Raw genomic sequence first — 9,212 nt, 5'->3', positions numbered from 1 at the left:
GTACTGCACTATCAACTGCATATAAAAATGCTTGCATATGTTTGTGTAAGCGAAATAAAGGACAAAATGCCTGAAAAACCAAAGAGAGTTAGTATATTTAGTAAACGCGGCTATTTCAATATTTATAAACCCGCAACAGCTAGCGACGGCGACGTTTTCATATACAAGACGCAGAAGTACACAAAGGAAATCAATAACCCAGAGCAGCAGCCAACAAATTCTGGGATACAGTTAAACCTGGATTTAACGAAACTGTACGTAATGAATTTCTGGTTTAACGAAGTGTTTCATTTCCCCATTGTCACCACCATTGAATGAAGCTAATGTGTTTGCGACCTCTTGTAACGAAGGCGTGCGGCGGTTAACCGTGATGTAACGAACTCACTAAGATGTTCAGCCATTGTTTTTTGCACTTTTACTGAAGAGTCGGCCGAGGAAATACAGTGATTGACCAAATTCTTGAACTAAGTTTTTCAGCCAGCAGCTACGAAAACGCCTAGGATCACCAAAAATACAATTCGTCTTGAAGATGAGGAGGAACGGAGCGGCTAACGCCATCCAATGGTTTATGTAGCAGCCACTTTATGCTTTGCTTGTGTAGCGCGACACCAGCAATAAAGAGTAACTACATTCCACTTTCGTTTCGCCCGCACCTCAAACTACATTTCCATGTGTGAGTGCGGTGGAAGTTCGAGAGTTAAGTTTTAAGGTGCTAGGCCTTGCCTGTCGGCGGATAGTCGCAAGTCTTCCCTGCTGTCTGTGGTGTCGGTTTGTCAGTCGTGAGTTCCGCTGCAGAAAGCAAAACGTTTTCTCGTTTGAAGACAAACTCGCAGTTTTAAATGCCGACGCCACCCAGTACAGTATCTCAGCTAGCACCTTCTCAACAATTTTTCGTGCGGTGAACAGCATCAAGTTCGCGAAAAGCCACCATTTCAGCCTGAGTTTGATTCTCGAAACGTATTTGGAGCCAAAATGTGTCAAAAGGCAAAAGTGACACTTAAGTTACGTTTGTGAATACGGGGGCAAGTGACCTTGCTTCTTTAGAGCGCCGTGTAGAGCCTAAGCTCGTGCGAAAGCAGCAGGCGCAACTCACGCCATTTTTCTTTGTGAAATTGATGCTTGAAGGGCAAGTTCCCCTTCACTGATGTCTAGCATTCTGGATTCATTTCTGCTTTATTTACGCGAGCACAATGGCAGGTCTGCTCAGCCTATCTTAAACAGACAACTGCGAGTGAAGGCAACCTTCAGGCGTAGTCGGTAAAGGACATACTCAGTTTGCTTTGGCAGGCCTCGTGGAAACTGGAAATTGCACTGAGGGTAAATCGCATGCAGAGGGTCCTGCTAAGCTGAAAGCTGCAGTTTCCATCCCAGTGCAGAGACGGCCATACTTTCGTCTTATCTGGAATACGGGATTCCAACAGACACAAGCACATTGTGCGCCTCTTTCGCTGCTGCGTCAGAGACGACGTTCCCAAGATGCCGGAATGACCTGGCAGCCACTGAAGCGAGATTCGGTGCGCGCCTCGTAGTCCAATTCTGTGGAATGCAATTAACTCGCGCACAGTTGGCTCCGGTGGTGGGATGGCTTCAGCAGTGCTTGTAAGGCAAGTCGTGAGTCGACAAAGATCACCCATTGCTGAGTGGGACTATTGGTGCTGTAATGGCGTTCCACCCTTATAGCAGTTACTTCAGGGAAGGTGGACGACGTCTTGTGGCTGAGTTCCTCTTTTGAAGTTACCGTAGTGTCGATCCGGTCAAAAAGAAAACGAGTTCGGACAGCGGGCTTGAGCGGTATTGCGGCGCCACCTAAAGGGTGGATGGTAAGCGAAGCAACGAGACATTTTGTCGTCCGCTGTTGCCTTAGTCAACGTACTTGCATTCGTTTCAAATACCTGCCCTATATACGTTATCGCTGATATCCCGAAACACGCGATATAACGGGAAAATTGGAATTTTGGCTTCGCACGGGGCACCTTGTGTATTTAAGGTGATCGTATTGGCGTCGCCGCGCACCCCGAGCCCCCATAATCCCGCTGTATATTGTGGTAAGGAGTTGTAACGTGAAGGGCAGAAGCCTCTAACCGTGGCGGTCGAAGCCCTGGTCAAGGTGCGGCTGACGGGCTCCCTGTCTGCTTACCAGGCAGGGAGCTCCTAGAACTCTCTCGGCATAAGTGTAAACCGAAAGAAGAGAGTACCCGCCGCAGTGGCTCAAAGGCTAAGGCGTTGCGCTGCTGAGCACGAAGACGCGGGTTCGATTCCCGGCCGCGGCGGCCGCTTTTCTGATGGAGGCGAAAAGCAAAAACGCCCGTGTGTACGTGATTTCGGCGCACGTTAAAGATCCCCAGGTGGTCAAAATTAATCCGGAGCCCTCCACTACGGCGCGCTTCATCGCCTGCGTTGCGTCGGCGCGTTAAACCCTACAATTAATCAATCAAATCAGAGAAGAGAGTATTGCCGTTCTCTGCTTCTTTTACATGCCATATGGTAAATCGTAAAACCCCCCTCAAACATGATCGGCCCCTGAAAAGAGGCCGCACCCTAAGTTCATTACAGGCACTCCAGCCCTCGGTTTTCCAAAGCCCGATAACAACCCCGGTTTCTTGCTAATGGAGTCAACTAAAAAAAGCCTCTTTCCTAACAGTTTGTGTTCCTGATATCAACATTTCTGGAGGGCATTATTGGTGAGCCGTATAAGGCCAAAAACAAAGATCTACAGAAATCCTTGTTGAAGTGCACAACCAACAGCAAGCCGCGACCCTGCTGGCCCAAACTCGCATGGCGAATCTGGAGATCAGGGTCACACCCCACCGGAGCCTAAACAGCTGTTAAATTGTCATCTCTCAAACAGACCTTAAGAATGAGGCAGATGCCGACCTGCTGGAAGGCCTGAGAAATCATAGCGTGACAGCTGTGAGGCGCAAAACTATGCGAAGACATGACAACGGTGTCCTGACCAAGCCCATTATTCTTACGTTGGACCGGTAGAAACTTACAGAGTACATAAATGCAGGTTTATCTGTTGCAATGTCCGGCCCTGCATTACAAATCCGTGCCGCTGCTTTATTAAGTGCCAGCTGTTCGGGCACGCAACCGACTCCTGCCATGGCTGACCTATCTGCGCAAAGTGGGCCCAGCATGACCACCCGTGTGAAAACTATAACTCGCATAAACTCATCTGTATCAATTGCCAGGGACATGCTTATGGACCTGTGAAAGGTTTCAGTTAGAAAATAAAATGATTAACATCAAGGTAACTCAAAACATATCTTTCCCAGGGGGTGCGGAAGAGGTTTGCTTCTTTCCCTCTGGGAAAATACGCCGACGCAGGTGTCCGGGGGCGGAGCGGCGCCTGGTTTCGGCGGGGACTCAAGTCAGCGAGACTGACTTTGAACCGCCTCTCCCTACTCAGCGTTGCCTGCGGCAATTCAACACGTCACCACACTGCCTGTCATCTCCGTCTCCGTCGGGACAGAGGCTGCTCCAGCTGCTTCCGTTCCGGCCCCCAGTACACTTGGGGGCACGGAAAAGGTGGACACTGGGGAACCCGCCGCAGCTCCCATCCTTTCTGCACCGCCCGTGCCACACGTGGCGCTCCTGACTCCCTTGGTGTTGGCGGTTGCAGCAACGTATACATCACAGGGGTGTGCGGTCCAAAGAGTCCGATCCGTCGGGCACTCTGAGGACGTCCGACGAGGACATGAACGGCGGAGCCTTCTTGTTTGCATCTCAGTGGAAGGAACTGGCTCCGTTGTGCAAACCTCCAGTAAAGCCAAGGAAGAAAAAAGTGACACACACACGCGCCCTCTCAAGCACGCGCTTACGCACGCGCACACGCACACGCACAGGCACGCACATTTCCAGTCCCTCCAAACTGTAAATAATGGGACGATAAAACATAGTGCTGCATACCAATTAACCGAGTGTAATGTGTCTACAGGAAACGCATTCAAACCGCAGACACACAAACTTCCTGAATAATTAACTGGTATTTAGAAAGGATAGAGGTGGCTGTGCGGACTCCTCGGACGGTGCGGCCATTGCTGTCTGGAAATCCATAGCATTCAATACGCTCAATTTCAACACTGTCATCAAAGCTGTGGCAGTCAGAACAATATTATTTAACAAGTTATTAACACTTTTCTCCCTCTACATCCCTCCTGATTTCCAGCTATCCATTTCTGATTCTGAGGTGCTGATAAATCAGTTGCCTTGACCTGAACGTACTTATAGTCGACCTAAATGCACATTATCCTCTTCGGAGTTCTTTCCGTACGAATTCCCGAGCTCACCTCGTTGAAAACGTCTTTACACCCTCTCGAGTTTGTTTTTTTTATTAAGAAGCAGCCCACATATTACAATAGAGGACAGAATACTTGCTCATACCTCTATGTAGCGATTGGCTCTGCAGTTCCATTCCAATCTTTCAATCGGAACGTGGACACGAACCCGTGTGGTAGTGACTACTTCCCTAACTCACTATTTTAGTAGTCATCAATTTTAGTAGTCACCTATTTATCTCAGTTATGTAACACTTTCTGTGTACTTTTTGCCCTAGTTGGCCTTGTTCCATTAACATCCAAACATCGTGATAAATTGAAATTTTGGTTTAATTTGTGTAATCTCTCCGTGAATAAAGCATCGTTTGCTACTGGGAAAGCGCAGAGGGCAACATAAAGCACCTAATATTTCGAATAAAACAACAATGTATTTTGTTTTCATGGCCCCTAATTTAACTGCACAGACATCAACGCGCTTTCAAAATTTTTTTAATTCACTAACTTTGGCCTCCTGACGCCCAGAAAAGTTTGCTCAGGTCAGACATAAATCGAGTCTCTGGGTCAGGGAGCTGCAGTGCAGAGTGACAGTTGCGTCGGAATTAACAAAGAATTTTCCACTGTAGATGATCATTTCAGTAACGCTGTACTTTCGAAGAAAACCAAGACGGAAATCGAAAGCAAAAGCCAACACAAGCCCTCCATCTTCAAACTTCTGTGGGCATATTCAGCTGAGAAGTACTTCCGTTCTTCCCCGGAAGCCATTCGTAAACATCGTGTTCACTTCGACTTCTACTGAACACAGAAAAAAGAACATGTTATACACTGTATGAAGACTAAAAGCCTCCTTCTGAAGAGGGAAACTGCTCCATTGGCCAGAGTACTCTTTTCAAAGACGACTCGACGGTGCCGACGGCTAACTCTAACTATACGTTCACGCACGACGGATAATTACACGGCTATCATCCGGGTTACAGGCACAAGCAACGAGGCAGTTACACGATGTCTCTCAACGGCTGCAGGCGGGAAACTAGGCTTCAACCAGCACTTCTGGACCGTGCTTCCACTCTATACAACACATCGTACGTATTGCCCTGAGAAGAGTACACGCGCGCGCGTATACTTTAAACGGGGGTTTGCCCGAGTGGTTCACAAACGCCACGAGCCTCCAGAGCGTGTCGCAGGTTCTTCTATAGGTTATCGGGGCACGAAATGAAATTAGATGATCGAAGCGAGGAGGCCACGAAAGGAGGAGGCCATGATTTTCTTTGAGGACCATCTAAGCAAATTATGCGGATTCATAAATCACTGCTTGCCGCCACTATAGCTGTGTCTCACGTAGTTACCAGCCCGCTACCTCATTACGTAGGATAGAGCTGAGTACAAACAGGCCTTTTCGGCAAATGAAAGCGTGAAAGCCTGGCGCATTAACTTCTGACTCGCTTGGTAGAGACAGCAAGTGAGTATAACGCACGCATTTCGCAACGTCCAGTTGCGGTGGTGTTTGATCACTGCTGCATTCGCTACGCCGCTGCTGCCAGAAGCGTTAATTTTTACGACCCTTTACTATAAAGCACCCACACGAGCACGCACGAACGTAGTGCAGACCTGATAAACAATAGTGCGGAACCGCAGTCACAAAACTTCGAGCTGCGCGTAGCAAGTTTATTCGGCATGAACACCTTAGAGCAACAAAAGCCATCCGGGAATGGCACAGCGCAAACCATCCACCCGCCCGTTCAAGGTACGAGCGGCGCTAAGGAAACGGTAATCTGAAATTTCCCCGCAAACAACGCGTCCACATTCCAGCTTACATGCTTCCAATCTCCACTAGCGACAGAAGAAAAAGCGCAAGGAAGACACTCTTGTTAACAAAGTCTGCGATGGGGCGAAGGAACGAGGCAAAAAATAGGGAGGAACGTCGAACAAGCGTGCGAGCATAAACGCAGCGTAGGCAAAAGAAGAAAAACAAATAGCGAAACCCCATATACACTGACCACACCCGCCCGAGTGGAAGGCAATGAAATAAGTCAGTGCAACGAAACAGAGTGCGGGAACACAACAAGAGTTCGCAAACGAGGGGCAGTGGATTAGAAGCTGGCCTCCGGGGTCCTGCTGCTGAACACTTCCGCGCAGAGACGACGAATTGCGGCACTCGAGAGACTTGACCGGCGTGGGAAGGACAGTAAAGAAAGCCACCAAGCCTAACCAACATCGCACGCTTGTTAAGGAGGGCGGAAGAAAGCAGCAACAATGAAAGGGAGACTGGGGAAAAGGGACCGGGAATACGCGCGTCTAACTGCAGAAAGCGAGAAAAACGCGGGGAGGAGGATACGGACGGTTTGGGACCGAAAGGGGTGAGAAGGCTGGACTGACACGTGCGTCTCGAAGATGCGGCTTTGAGAGCAGCAAAGCAAGAAGAAAAGCAACTTCGAAGAAAACACAAGCGACGCGGGACGCTCAAGAAGGTCCCAGAAGGAACAGAGCGGGCGAAAAATGCGCTTAACAATAGGGAAAAACCTGAACCCGTAAGGGCTGCTATCTCTGCATCCAGTGCGGTCTTGGGAGGAAAGCGGAGTTTAGTCAGTTGCCTGTCTTTCTCGTTCTTCAGCTCATTGATTTTCAGGTCTTTCTGCGTGGAATACGGAGGACATCGCATTGCTTCCGTCTTTCTATCGCGTTGCCTCTATCAATCACAGTCTATGTAAATAAAACATAAATTATATATATATATATATATATATATATATATATATATATATATATATATATATATATATATATATTTACAGGAAGAAATGCCGGCAGTCTACAACACCAAAAAAGGCATAGGGGAATGGTTAGAATATTTTTTACCGTTAGTGACGTTACATTATTATTTATTATTACCAATTACGTGAGAAAGAAAGAAAGAAAAACACGCGCCCAGAGTGGGGACCGAACCCACGCCTTTCGATTAGATCTCGAATGCCTTACCAATTCGGCTATCTGGGCGACTGTGTTCCGCTTCACTTTCTGGGGTATTTATATATACTACAACTGTATCTGACGCTTGAGGGTGGTAGCCAGCGCCACTCAGACTACACGGGGAGAAGGGGACCTTCTTTTCAACCCCCGGGGCGTGACGCGAACGTCTACAGCCTGTCATAAGCGGGTAACTGGCGAGAAACCCTCTTATGCTACCTTGGCATCAAGGCTGCCAGTACCGAGGCCCTCGCTAAGCTTTCGCATGATAATAGGGTTTGTAAATGAGGGGCTCGTTAGAAATACAGGAAGAAATGCCGGCAGTCTACAACACCAAAGAAGGCATAGGGGAATGGTTAGAATATTTTTTACCGTTAGTGACGTTACATTATTATTTATTATTACTAATTACGTGAGAAAGAAAGAAAGAAAAACACGCGCCCAGAGTGGGGACCGAACCCACGCCTTTCGATTAGATCTCGAATGCCTTACCAATTCGGCTATCTGGGCGACTGTGTTCCGCTTCACTTTCTGGGGTATTTATATATACTACAACTGTATCTGACGCTTGAGGGTGGTAGCCAGCGCCACTCAGACTACACGGGGAGAAGGGGACCTTCTTTTCAACCCCCGGGGCGTGACGCGAACGTCTACAGCCTGTCATAAGCGGGTAACTGGCGGGAAACCCTCTTATGCTACCTTGGCATCAAGGCTGCCAGAACCGAGGCCCTCGCTAAGCTTTCGCATGATAATAGGGTTTGTAAATGAGGGGCTCGTTAGAAATACAGGAAGAAATGCCGGCAGTCTACAACACCAAAGAAGGCATAGGGGAATGGTTAGAATATTAGAATGGTTAGAGTGCTGACCTATCTTTCTGTGTATATATATATATATATACAGAAAGATAGGTCAGCAGTCTACAACGCCAAAGGAGGCATAGGGGTGTGGTTAGGCTCTTTTCTTTTTCACTACGGTTAATAAAGTACACATTTTTTTAAAATATACTGAAGAAAGAAAGAAAGAAAAACACGCGCCCAGAGTGGGGACCAAACCCACGCTCTGGGCGCGTGTTTTTCTTTCTTTCTTTCTTCAGTATATTTTTAAAAAATGTGTACTTTATTAACCGTAGTGAAAAAGAAAAGAGCCTAACCACACCCCTATGCCTCCTTTGGCGTTGTAGACTGCTGACCTATCTTTCTGTATTTCCTCAACGAGCCCCTCATTTCCTTACTATATATATATATATATATATATATATATATATATATATATATATATATATATATATATATATATAGAGAGAGAGAGAGAGAGAGAGAGCCCGTTGAATTAAGAAAGAAATAAGGGTTGGAAGTCAACAATGCCTCGAAAAGCAAAGGGGAGAATGAGGTAGGTCATTGAAACACATGAAGAATTTTGACAGACAGAAAGAAAGCAGAGAAAAAATGCCCGCCGGGTGGGATCCGAACCCACGACCTCCAGATTACGCGCCTGGTGCGATGACCACTACGCTACCGGTGGGGCTGTTTCCCCTCGACTTTCTCGGGTATTGATGTTAATTGTTAAGGTACTAATTTTGTTTCCTGGGCTTGGGGGTGGTAGCCAGTGCCAGAGTCTGTGTGTGCGTGCGCGTGTGTGTGCGTGTGTGCGCGTATGCGTGCGCGTGTTTTTGTGTGCGTTGTCGTGCGTGTGTGTTCGCGCGTGTGCGCGCGTGTGCGTGTGCGCGTGCGCATGCGCGTGTGCATGTGCGTGTGCGTGTGCGTGCGTGTGTGTGTGTGTGTGTGCACGCGTGTGAGTGTGTGTGTGTGTGCACGCGTGTGCGTGTGTGTGCGTGCGCGCGTGTGCGTGAGCGCATGTGCGTGCGTGTGTGTGTGTGCGTCATAGGTCGGCGTACTCACTCGTGAGTACACTCATTTGTACTCATTTGTACTCAAACTCACGAGTGAGTACGATGATGAGTGAGTACACACCCAG

General features: G+C 47.9%; 1 non-coding gene across 1 annotated transcript; it reads right to left on the bottom strand.

The window, feature by feature from the left end:
* Positions 1–8,686: 8,686 nt before the first annotated feature.
* Positions 8,687–8,759, bottom strand: Trnat-cgu (transfer RNA threonine (anticodon CGU)). Its single transcript has one exon. It is a non-coding gene; the product is annotated as a tRNA-Thr (tRNA).
* Between the last annotated feature and the right edge of the window lie 453 nt (positions 8,760–9,212).

Source organism: Haemaphysalis longicornis, unplaced genomic scaffold (genome assembly GCF_048455015.1).
Source record: "Haemaphysalis longicornis isolate Haplotype H1 unplaced genomic scaffold, Haemaphysalis longicornis Haplotype H1 scaffold_9, whole genome shotgun sequence".
NCBI classification, from domain to species: domain Eukaryota; kingdom Metazoa; phylum Arthropoda; class Arachnida; order Ixodida; family Ixodidae; genus Haemaphysalis; species Haemaphysalis longicornis.
The sequence above is the reverse complement of the archived record's forward strand: the minus strand, read 5'-3'. Positions and strand labels throughout refer to the sequence as shown.